Consider the following 13,862-nt stretch of genomic DNA (forward strand, 5'->3'; position numbering starts at 1 on the left):
AGGTCACCACGGTATATAATTTTGTTAAGATTTGGGTATACACAGTAACGTACGGTACTACAGATCACGAACCATGAAAATGCAGATTCTATTGTTCTAATCGAACCCTTAGGCTCAAGTACTTGTCACAATAAAAGTGACACGAGATAAAGGTACATATAAACATATGTCCGATGGAAACCAATAACCCTGGTCCAGAGGTAGGTACAGGCAAGGTTTGCAAGTCCTTCATAGTGCACAAAGCTAACTGAGCCTGACAGCTCACTTACATAGTATCTGAAACTTCCTGGCAGATTAAAACTGTGTGCCAGATCTAGACTCGAACTCAGGACGTTTACCCTTAACAAGCAAGTGCTCTACCACTTTAACACTTGCCCGTGAAAGGCAAAGGTCCCGAGTTCGAGTCTAGGTCTGGCACACAGTTTTAATCTGCCAGGAAGTTCCAGATCAGCGCACACTACGCTGCACAGTGAAAATCTTGTTCTGGATACATGGTATCTTTGATCCGACACTGCTGTCGTTCACTGGTGCTCTCGAACTCTGCCAAACTCTGCATCGCTTCGTAGTTTAGGGCCTCTATATACGGCGTTTGGGGCTGTTCGCTGATACACTGAAGCGCCAGAGAAACTGGTACACCTGTGTAATATCGTGTAGGGCACCAGCGAGAATGAAGAAGTGCCCCACCACAACGTGGCATTGACTCGACTAATGTCTGAAGTAGTGCTGGAGGGAAGTGACACCATGAATCCTGCAGGGCTGTTCATAAATCCGTAAGAGTACGAGGAGGTAGAGATCTCTTCTGAAAAGCACGTTGCAAGGAATCCCAGATATGCTCAATAATGTTCATGTCTGCCAAGTTTGGTGGCCAGCGGAAGTGTTTAAACTCAGAAGAGTGTTCCTGGAGTCACTCTGTAGTAATTATGGACGTGTGGGGTGCCACATTGTCCCGCTGGAATTGCCCAAGTTCGTCGGAATGCACAATGGACATGAATACATGCAGGTGATCAGACAGGATGCTTATGTACGTGTCACTTGTCAGAGTCGTATTTAGACGTATCAGAGGTCCCAATCGCTCCAACTGCACACGCCCCACACCATCACAGAGCCTCCACCAGCTTGAAAAGTCCCCTGCTCACATGCAGGGCCCATGGGTTCATCAGGTTGTCTCCATACCCGTACACGTCCTTCCGCTAGACACAATTTGAAACAAGATTCGTCTGACCTGGCAACATGTTTCCAGTCATCAACAGTCCCATGTCGGTGTTGCGGGCACAGGCGAGGCATAAAGCTTTGTATCGTACAGTCATCAAGCGTACACGAGTGGGCATTCGGTTCCATAAGCCCATATCGATGATGTTTCGTTGGATGGTTCGCACACTGACACTTGTTGATGGTCCACTACCAAAATCTGCAGCAATTTGCGGAAGAGTTGCACTTCTGTCACTTTGAACGATTCTCTTCTGTCGTCGTTGGTCGCGTTCTTACAGGATCTTTTTCCGGCCGCAGCGATGTTGGAGATTTGATGCTTTACCAGATTCCTGATTTTCACGGTACACTCACGAAACGGTCCTACGGGAAAATCTCCACTTCATCGCCACCTCGGAGATGCTGCGTCCCATCGCTCGTGCACCGACTATAACACGATGTTCAAACTCACTTAAATCTTGATAACCTGCCATTGTAGCAGCAGTAACCTATCAAACAACTGCACCAGGTACTTGTTGACTTACAGCGGCGTTGCCGATCGCAGCGCCGTATTCTGCCTGTTTACATACCTCTGTATTTGAATACTCATGCCTGTACCAGTTTCTTTGGCGTTTCAATGCAGACGATACGTGGCGCGTCGTTTTTTACCTCCTATACGCAATCAGCGAGCGTGAAATCAGCAGTTTCTTAATATGTACGACCTCTTAATGGACTGACGAAAGCGGCTTGCACTGTGTGCCTCTACCGAAGTTACAAGGCTTATTACAGCTAATAGTCATACTTGGATGATTTTTCTTTCTTTTCCGGAAACCTTTCATGATTCCGCTATTGCAACGTGCACACCCTGTTCCAGTGATAAAGATGTCAACTTTGCTAGCAGCAACTGTCGCAGCAGCCGTTATACACTGAGACAAAGACAAAACCGTAGAAAGAAGCCCAAGTACCTGGATAATTAATACCTTTTGTGTAATGTACTTGTTTGTTTGGTGGGAGACAAAAAGATGGAAAAAGCACAGCGTTAAATCACTGTACTCGTGATTTCGAAGCACTGCTTCATTCTGCTGGGCCACTGATGGCGAAGAATATAGAAAATACAGTGATGATGAAACAGGAAGGAAAGGTCAACTCTGACACTTCGAATTGTTGCAATCGGAGACAATTATTCCTGTTTGAACTTGCAGTTCAAGGTATCTAATGCATTGAAATCTAACATCATCTCAGTCTGGACGGTATGAGATGAAGTGCTGCCGGAAGTAAAGCTGTGAGGACGGGTCGTGAGTTGTTCTCGGGTAGTTCAGTTGGTAGAGCACTTGCCCGTGTAAGGCGAAGCTCTAGGGTTCCAGTCACGGTGTAACACACAGTTTTAATCTGCAAAGAAGTTTCATCGTCCCAGAAGTTTTCCAGGTTCTGGTGATGTCCCTGGAAAATTACATTGAGCTAGGGCGATGACCACGTTTATAAGCATTAGTCCAAGAATATGCGAATATGAGTTATTTCTGAACATAAGATACTGGAGAGGTAATGGAAAAGAAGTGCTGAAAGGATAAAACATTTCCATTTCCATTTTAATATACAGGGTGGTTGTAATTAAACTTTCGCTACTCGAGCCAATGTAGACGGGAAACTATTTACCGTATAAGTACCGATATTTGTAGATATGATATTCAAAATGTGCGCTGCAGGATTTGCTCTGTTAGTTGCGCTAGTGTCATGACTTGCCTTTAGGCGCCGTTATTGGTACGGCGTCCGCCCCGGTAGCTGAGTGGTCAGCGTGACAGACTGTCAATCCTAAGGGCCCGGGTTCGATTCCCGGCTGGGTCGGAGATTTTCTCCGTTCAGGGACTGGGTGTTGTGTTGTTCTAATCATCATCATTTCATCCCCATCGACGCGCAGGTCGCCGAAGTGGCGTCAAATCGAAAGACCTGCACCAGGCGAACGGTCTACCCGCGGGAGGCCCTAGCCACACGACATTTCCATTATTGGTACGGCGACGTATGGTTGAAACTCAACAATCAGTAGTCGCAGACAGTCAAAACTGATTTGGACAAAGCGAGCAGGGCTTTACAAGTGAAGCTGTTTAATCAAAACGACAGCAACAGCGCTGCTGCTCTTCGCGAGTAGCGACGCATCAAAGGAATACGGAGAGATTCTTTTTCCACACCGGGGTTGAAGAACATGTTTCGAAGTTCAAATTAACTGGCAGTTTGGGAATTGCTCCTGGGAGAGGCCGACGGCGAATTGCCCCACAGGTACTTGAAGAAGTTGTTGTTACCATGGCTGAGAATGCTGGACGCAATGTGCCATTTTCAACCAGTGCACGCGCTGTGTCACGACAGCTGGACGTTTTATGGCCCACCTTTCTTCCGGGCAGCCGTAGAATAATCTCCAGTCGCATTCCAGGCAGTCGTGGATGCAGATGGCCATCACACTGAGTAACGTTTGTAACCTGGAACGTAAACATTGTACGCAATTAACAAATGTTACTCTCTCATATGGAATATAACATGCGTTTCTTTCAATGGTTTCTTCGTTATTTCTCTTCTGCCTGTCCTCTCAAATGTTTCCACAATGTTTCATTGTCCTACTGGTTTTTGTGCTCCTTACACCAATCGAGGCGTCGTTTGGCATTTACCGGCGTGATGTGTGGCTTATGAGCCGTCGCTCGACCTTGAAATCCAAGTTTTCTCACCTCCCGCCTAACTGTCATAGTACTTGCAGTGGATCCTGATGCAGTTTGGAATTCCTGTGATGGTCTAGATAGATGTCTACCTATTATACATTATGACCCTCTTCAACTCTCGGCGGTCTCTGTTAGTCAATAGACGAGATCGCCCTGTACGCTTTCGCGCTGTATTTGTCCCTTCACGTTTCCTCTTCACTATCACATCGGAGACGGTGGACCTAGGGATGTTTAGCAGCGAGGAAACCTCGCGTACAGACGTATGACGTAAGTGAAACCCAATCACCTGACCACTTTCAAAGTCCGTGAGTGCCACGGAGCGCCCCATTCTGCTCTCTCACGATGTATAATGACTACTGAGTTATCTGATATGGGGTACCTAGAAGTAGGTGGCAGCACAATGCCTAATATGAAAAACGTGTGTCTTTGGGTGTGTCCGGATACTTTTGATCACATAGTGTAGGTGGATACGCCGTGAAGGGCCAAACGCATGGCCACCCCGCTTCGCCAGACTTGACGCCACTGGCTTTCTGTGTTCGAGGTATCATTAACGATCGTGTGTATGTTCCTCCCCACCAAACAGTTTAGTCGACATGAAAACTCGAATTTACGCTGCCTTTAAAGAAGTTACGCCAGATTTGCTGCAACGAGTGTGGTAAGAAACTGATTACCGGTGGGATGTTTGCCACATCACAAATGATAGTCACATAGAACCAAAATGACACTTGACACTTTTATGTGAAACCTGAGGTTGTTTGCTGCAAAATGACAGAAATACGAATTCTGTAAGTTATCTCAATAAATTTCTATATCATTATAAGATTGTAAATTCCTTTTCGACTCAACCTGTATTGAACTGAGGTGGGATTTCCCACACTGTATGGGGGCTATGGACGGCAAACATATGAGTCGGCAGTATCCATACAAGAGTCCCAGCAGCTGTTTCAATTATAAGCACAATTTCGGTGATATTTTATTTGCTCTCGTTGACGCAAACTATTTGTGAATCAAAACGGCTACGGAAGGAACCAGGACAGCTTCGGCACATCAGTGGCCGCAGAATCACTCACCTTGTTGAACATGTACCCGTCGGAAGTACGAACGAAGGCCATTTATTTTGTTTCTGTCTGCCTTTGTTGTTTTCAGGTTGTTCTTATACGTGAGGAACTGACCAGCCGGAAAAAGGAAATTCACGATAATATTCCTCAAATTTTGTGTATTTCTCGTCAGACGACGCGACCGAAGTGTTAACGCGAAGTAGAATTTGAATTCTTGCGTAAACTAAATCCTTTCACAATGAGACACAGTAAGACCACGCACCAACCGAACAGAAACAACGACTTTACATGTCTCCCTCTCTGCAGTGGCGAGACTCCTGCGCCTGTGCACGGTGACCTGTGCGCACAAATCACACCGTGGCTTGCGGAGTATGGATGTAGATGTAGATGTAGACATGCGTGACTTTGCGCCAATTGCATGCAACCCCTTGCGAAGGGAGCACTTTACAAGGAAGGCAGGAAATAATGAGGAAGACAATTCGCCAGAGTTTTATGGCTGTAGGAACTTGTGACTTAGCGTGCCAGATAAACTTCATCCTTGCATTCTTTTTATTGCCACGATTTTTATAAGAGAAATAATGCAAAAGTTCCGATACAAATCAGAAGTGCTCCATAAGTTATGACGTGTTTAGTCTGTGTGGCAAATCAAAGCCGAGACATCTGCATCTCTTATGGAATAATTGTTACAAAGGGCGACAAAAGTTATTGGCGACACAATCAGTGTTCGTGAAATTTATTGGACAATATATTTTTAGGTCATGGAAGGGAACTGTGTGATGTGTGGCTTGTGCAAGGCCTGCTTTTAGCAAGGGAGCCATCAATCTGTCCCTAATAAGCATTCGACAAGACAGCCATAAAATCATCGCCCATCATCTTCATCTACATCGATAGTCTGCAAACCTTTGTGATATGCACAACAGACGGTACTTCCCGTTGCACCATTTATTACGGCATCTACCCGTCCCGTTCGCGTCTGGACCACGTGAAGAGTGAATGCTTCCATTCCTTTGTGTGCTCTCTAAGTGCTCTATTCCTGTCTTCACGATCGCTACGGAAGTGATACGTAGGGGACGGTAGTAATTTCCAAGATTCCTAATACAGGTCCTTGAAACTTTTTAAGCAGGCTTTCATGTGATAGTTGGCATTTGTTTTCAAGTGCCTCCTGAGGGTCAAACAAACTTGTCTTCTTTGTATGCATATATTATCCTTTGACATTGCTATTTGTTAGTACCCCACACACTTGAGAAATATTCTTGGTTAGGTCGCAATCTCCTTTGTAGACTTACTGCATGTTCAATATCTGATTTGCATACGATCGAGCCTATGTGATCGTTCCTTTTCATATCGGAACAAACAGTTATGTCCAGAAGTTTGTGTGTATTGATTGGCTCACTGATATTGTAGTAGTAGAATACCATGTTCTTCCATTTTGCGAAATGCACATTTAAAGCGAATGGCCAATTATTGCACCACTTTGAAATATTGTCAATATCTGATTGAATATTTGTACAGTCCCTTTCATACGGTAGTTCCTGAGTATCTGCTGATTTCCACTATTTCTGGGGCCACGGATAGTTGCAAGCCTTTGCTGGAGTCTTGTCATCTTATAAAGACTCTTTTAATATCACGACACCCTCCTTTGAGTAGGTAGCCACAGAACTACCTTCACGACATGAGTGGACATTTGTTTTGGCTCATGGGCCACTTTGTGGATGAGGTGTTAAGCGTAGGGTCACACCTCTTAAAATGATTGCGTTCATTACTCAACTTCGCATTTCTGAAAAGATATAAAGTGTATCACAAAAACCAATAAATATAAATTAAATGAAATTACTGTGACACCTATATTAAATTTATTCAACATGTTAATTACATATAATCTACAGCCGCAAGCCCATTTAATTTTAAAATCGGTACAATGAGACAAATGTATCCTGTCAGGTGTCAGACCGCTTGTTGTGATTCTCGTCACAGATTGCTAGTGTCTGTCAAAGAGCATCAGTATTCACACCTACTGATCTTCAAACAAGAAACTTTGCTCACAAATACAGGGTGATTTTTTCCACCGTGTGCAAACTCTAGGGATTGATCGATGAGAGGATACGGAACAAAAAAGGTCTAATGAACTTATGTCCGGAAATGCATGATTTCCATGCTACAAACCGCTACATTGATACAAAGACTGTTGTCTAATAAGCGCTGTACCACACAGCCACAGTTGCAGAATGTGCTGAAAATGGTTTCCATGTGCCTCAACGCATGAGCGTACGCGTCGTAGCACGTTCTGTCTCAAACGTTCACATCGGCCAGGATGCATCAGAACAGCGCCAAAGGCAGCATGAATACGCTGCTCCAGTGTCTCTACATCTGGCTGGAATGAGCTCTGCATACACAATACTTTTGAGATGGCCCCATAACCAGATATCGCACAGGTTGAGATAATCCAGTGAACGAGGAGGCCATGCAACTGGACCCCCTCGTCCGATCCATCGACCAGGGAAGACACGATTGAGATGCGTCCGGACGTTAATGGCGAAGTGGGCTGGAGCACCACCATGTAGCAGCACGTAAACCTTCGAATTATCAACGGCACTTCTTCCAGCAGGGGAGGCAAAGTCACCCGCAAGAAACGCCGATAGTTCTGGCCTGTTAGGCGACTGGTCCCAAAATACGGTCGCCAAATATCCAGGCCCACACATTCCGGCTACACCGATCCTGATGACTGGCTGTCACCATATTACGAGGGTTCTGCATACTATTCTACAGATGACTGTTATGAAAGTTGAAGATACCACTCCGCGTAAAGATGGCTTCATCTGCGGGTAGGATGGATGTTACAAATCCCGGAATCGTGGTTGCCTGGTGAAGAAACCAGTGACAAAACTTTTCCCGATGTGGAAAGCCTGTCGTTAGTTAGCTCTGCACACGCTGTAAGTGATAAGGGTAGTAACAGTTGTCAGGGAGAATGTCGTCTGGCTTACCCTGAAGTGGCGGGCTATCTTCCTGGTACTGACACGGCGGCCGCCTTCCACAGTGTTAATCACATTTTCCTCAAAGTCTGGTGTCCGAACATTTCGGGTGCGTCTTTCGTGATTTCTTGCATTCTGAAATGACCCTGTCTCCGAAACACTGTTGCAAAAATTGAATGCTGTGACTGTTGTCGGCGGGGATAGGTCTCCTGATAGGACGTTCCTTACCGCTGACCGTTGTCATTTGCCTTTCCTTAAGTAAACACCATGTTGGCAAGCTCTCGATTTGAATACGGAACCATTGTGTACAACGCAGTATCACATCCACTACAAGCCGAGTGAGCAAGAGAAGTGAATCTGACACATTATCAATTACTATGGCAGGAGAGGGCGTTAGGACATGACGTATGAGGAAGAATACCACCCTCTAAGAGGAAACCATGCGTGCTGTAACTGCGTCTGCATGGTACAGCGCGTATTAGACTGCATTTTCTGTAACAAAATATGATTGAATAAATGGTCAGTAGCATGTAACCCATGCATTTTCGGACGTAAGTTCATTGGACCTTTCTTATTCGATATTCTCTCATCGATCAGTCCCTAGAATTTGTACACGGTGGAAAAAATCACGCTGTATATTTAGGCCCACGTATACAGAACATTTTTCCAGCAATTTTTTTCATAGATGGAAATTTTTCAGCAGGCAAAGATTTATAGAAGACAACAAATCTCGTAGCATTGAACACTTTCTTTACAGTCTGATCTGACTGCGTGTCAATAAGTTCAAGCTGCATCAGGTGCTGTGTCAATGCGAGCAATGACAGGATGAGAGAGCAAACTGAATTGAGGCTCATCAGTTTTCTGCAAGTCCTGAATACTTCTTGTGATCTTGTCCTCCAGACACAGCACATAATCCACAATTCTGACAGAAACACTTTTAGGCATTTCTTTTTTCCTAATAAAGTTAAATGACAGACATTGCCTCCTCCTGCTTACATTGCAAATAGACCTAGTTTTGCTTTGAATACTTGCATTTGCTTCCTTTCCTGCAGTGTCACATTCATTTCATTCAACAGAGACACTGAGGTGAAAAAAGTCATGGAATACATTCTAATATCGTGTCGGTCCTCCTTTTGCCGGCGTAGTGCAGCAACTCGACGTGACGTGGCCTCAAGAAGTCGTTGGAAGTCCGCTGCAGAAATAATGAGCCACGCTGGCTCTATAACCGTCCATAATTGCGAAAGTGTTGGCGGTGTAGGATGTTGTGCACGAACTGACATCTCGATTACATCTCACAAATGTTTGATGGGATTCATGGTGGGCAATCTGAATGGCCAGATCATTCGTTCGCATTGTCTAGAACGTTCTTCAAACCAATCGCAAACAGTTGTGTCCCAATGACATGATACCGTTGTTTGGCAACATGAAGTCCTTGAGTGGCTGGAAATGGTCTCCAAGTAGCCGAACATTTCCAGTAAATGATTCGTTCAGTTGGACCAGAGGACCCAGTGTCCATGTAAACAAAGCCCACATCATAATGAAGCCATCACTACGTCGCACAATGCCTTTTAGGCAACTTGGGTCTGCCACACTCGAACCCTACCATCAGCTCTTACCAACTGAAATCGGGACTCATCTGACCAGGACAGGGTTTTACAGTCGTCTAGGACCCAAGCGGGTTCGTCACGCGCCCAGGAGAGGCGCTACGGGCGATATCCTGCTATTAACGAAGGCACTAGCATGAGTCATTTGCTCCCATAGCCCATTAATGACAGATTTCGCAGCACTATCTTAACGGAGAGGTTTGTCGTACGTCCCAAACTGATTTCTGCTGTTATCTAACTCAGTGTTACTTGTCTGTTAGTACTGACAACTCTACGCAAACGCCGCTGCTCTCGGTCATTAAGTCAAGGGCGGTGGCTACTGCATTGCCTATTGTGAGAGGTAATGCCCGAAATTTGGTATCCTCGGCACACTCTTGACACTGTGGAGCTCGGAATATTGAATTCCCTAACGATTTCCGAAATGGAATGACCCATGCCTCTAGCTGCAACTACCATTCCGCGTTCGGAGTCTGTTAATTCCCGTCGTGTGGCCACAATCACTTCGGAACCCTCATCGCATGAAATACCTGAGAACAAATGAAAGCTCTACCAATGCACTGTCCTTTAATACCTCGTGAAGGGATACCGCAGCCATCTGTGAATTTGCATATCGTATCCTCTGACAATTGTCACCTCAGTGTATGTATGCGATTCCATCAGACTGAATTTTAGAGCACCGGGTCCCAAGCAGTGGTCCGCAAGAACTAAAATAACGTTCACGAAAGATTTAAGATTTCAAATTTTTATTCGTTTTAAATAATTAATACCTTGTTACGCGGGCGTTGAATCGCCGCGCGCCCGGTGAGTACTGGCGAGCTGGGTTAGGCGGAGTGAGGCAGCTGATCGACGTCACAGCTTGGCACGAGCCGATCAATCAAAGTACGCTTTGTTTTGTCTTGCTCAGCGGTGTCAGTAATTCTGTTTGGCACGTTAGAGGTTCGACGACATGTATAGTTTAACTGACCGTTAGTCCTCAATATTCTTATCAATTTATGACTTACAGGGTGTTTCAAAAATGACCGGTATATTTGAAACGGCAATAAAAACTAAACGAGCAGCGATAGAAATACACCGTTTGTTGCAATATGCTTGGGACAACACTACATTTTCAGCCGGACAAACTTTCGAAATTACAGTAGTTACAATTTTCAACAACAGATGGCGCTGCAAGTGATGTGAAAGATATAGAAGACAACGCAGTCTGTGGGTGCGCCATTCTGTACGTCGTCTTTCTGCTGTAAGCGTGTGCTGTTCACAACGTGCAAGTGTGCTGTGGACAACATGGTTCATTCCTTAGAACAGAGGATTTTTCTGGTGTTGGAATTCCACCGCCTAGAACACAGTGTTGTTGCAACAAGACGAAGTTTTCAACGGAGGTTTAATGTAACCAAAGGACCGAAAAGCGATACAATAAAGGATTTGTTTGAAAAATTTCAACGGACTGGGAACGTGACGGATGAACGTGCTGGAAAGGTAGGGCGACCGCGTACGGCAACCACAGAGGGCAACGCGCAGCTAGTGCAGCAGGTGATCCGACAGCGGCCTCGGGTTTCCGTTCGCCGTGTTGCAGCTGCGGTCCAAATGACGCCAACGTCCACGTATCGTCTCATGCGCCAGAGTTTACACCTCTATCCATACAAAATTCAAACGCGGCAACCCCTCAGCGCCGCTACCATTGCTGCACGAGAGACATTCGCTAACGATATAGTGCACAGGATTGATGACGGCGATATGCATGTGGGCAGCATTTGGTTTACTGACGAAGCTTATTTTTACCTGGACGGCTTCGTCAATAAACAGAACTGGCGCATATGGGGAACCGAAAAGCCCCATGTTGCAGTCCCATCGTCCCTGCATCCTCAAAAAGTACTGGTCTGGGCCGCCATTTCTTCCAAAGGAATCATTGGCCCATTTTTCAGATCCGAAACGATTACTGCATCACGCTATCTGGACATTCTTCGTGAATTTGTGGCGGTACAAACTGCCTTAGACGACATTGCGAACACCTCGTGGTTTATGCAAGATGGTGCCTGGCCACATCGCACGGCCGACGTCTTTAATTTCCTGAATGAATATTTCGATGATCGTGTGATTGCTTTGGGCTATCCGAAACATACAGGAGGCGGTGTGGATTGGCCTCCCTATTCGCCAGACATGAACCCCTGTGACTTCTTTCTGTGGGGACACTTGAAAGACCAGGTGTACCGCCAGAATCCAGAAACAATTGAACAGCTGAAGCAGTACATCTCATCTGCATGTGAAGCCATTCCGCCAGACACGTTGTCAAAGGTTTCGGGTAATTTCATTCAGAGACTACGCCATATTATTGCTACGCATGGTGGATATGTGGAAAATATCGTACTATAGAGTTTCCCAGACTGCAGCGCCATCTGTTGTTGAAAATTGTAACTACTGTAATTTCGAAAGTTTGTCTGCCTGAAAATGTACTGTTGTCCCAAGCATATTGCAACAAACGGTGTATTTCTATCGCTGCTCGTTTAGTTTTTATTGCCGTTTCAAATATACCGGTCATTTTTGAAACACCCTGTACATGAAAGAAGTACGTGCTCATTTATCGATGTTAAACTCCTTTAATAAAAACTAGGTATTACAAAAGGGAATATAGGCCGGAGTGTAGCTGCGTACTCGCGTATTACATGAAGCTGAAACAGTTCGGTACATTTCGTTGAATATCTAATTAGAATATCACATTACATAGTCATATGAAATTAAAAATAAAGATAGTAAAATTTCATTTATTTATTTTTATTTTATATTATTCACCGCATTATGAAGAATACATTATTTCAACGCTTTTGCTTTTTTCCTTATATTCGATTGTATTTCTGTCTTATTTTCTGAAAATGACGCCTAAGAGAAAATACGACAATAGTTACATTAAATTCGGATTCACTCTGGTAGATAGGGGTGGTGAAATAAAACCACAGCGATTTGTAGGCGCAACTGCTCTTGCGAACAATTCCTTGAAACCACCGAAATCAAAAGGCCACATATAAATGGTCCACCCTAATTTCTGTGACCGACCATCAAAATTCTTCTCAGGAAAGTTAGAGAGCCTGAAAAAATTAAATTCGGGCCTAGTGGTAGAATCTGTACCACATCGGAGGAGACATTAGTAGTCTCGTTTGAGATATAGAAATTGATAGCGCAAGCCAAAAAAGTCTCACACACTAGGACAAACACTCGTGAAAACTTGTTTTATAAAAGCTGTCCAAGAAGTTTCAGGAAAAAACTGTAAAGAACTACACTGTCTAAGTTCGAACTAACATAATGTCAAAAAATTACATCGAGCAGTAACTTGTTTCAGGAGTTAAGAAATCGCCATACTTCGCTTTGCAGTGTGATGAATCGACTAAAATTTCTGACAGTTACTCGTGTTTGCCCGCTTCTTAGAGGACGCAAATATACTCAGAGAAACATTATTGATTTTGTGGGAACTGAAAACGACATCAAAAGGTATGGACGTAATTGCAATAATAACGGAATATTTTCAGAAACCTATTTATGGGGGGAAAGCTGATCATTTTCGGTAGGGATGGCGCCCCAGCTACCTTACGATCACGATCCGGTCAAGTGACGACAATAAAACAGAAGCCTCCGGCATTAACAGCGCATTGTATCGTACATCACCATGCGTTATCTTCTAAAACTCTACCTGGCTGCCTTAATAATACAATGCAATTGGCCATAAATGTGGTAAATGCTATCAAAAGCAGTGCCTTTAAATAAACGTGTTTTTAAAAGAAATGTGCACTGAAATGGACTCTGACCATGGGGTCCTCCTCTTTCACACAGAAGTTCGTTGCCTGTCGAAAGGTAACATGCTAGGAATATTATGGGAACTGGGAGAAGTTGAGTTGTTTCTAGATGACAAAAAAAGAAAGGTGTACTAGAGAAGTTTTCTGATCTGACTTCTCGGATGAATTTGGCTCACCTTGTGGATGTTTTCACACACTTCAGTAAGTTGAAGATGCAGCTGCAAGGTTTTTTAAACAGATATTTAGTTGACGTTTCAAATATGTTTATCTTTGAAGATAAAATTCTTGTATTTATTTCCAAACATCTGTAACTGATAGGAAAAATTGGCGAAAACAATTATTCTGGATTCGCCATTTTAAAAGTACCTGTTGATGATCAAATGTATGAAACGATTGGAGATAACATACAAAAAATCAAGAGTCATCTTCAAATGTTGGCGTCCTAGAATATAACAAAACAGAAGCTAAAGTTGACCAAAACTGATCTGCAATTCTTTTAGCATTAATGCTGGAGTAACTGAAGAAGGAATCCATGAAGAGATAACTGAATTCCAAAATGATAGAA

Source organism: Schistocerca cancellata, chromosome 4 (assembly GCF_023864275.1).
Source record: "Schistocerca cancellata isolate TAMUIC-IGC-003103 chromosome 4, iqSchCanc2.1, whole genome shotgun sequence".
Lineage (NCBI taxonomy): Eukaryota > Metazoa > Arthropoda > Insecta > Orthoptera > Acrididae > Schistocerca > Schistocerca cancellata.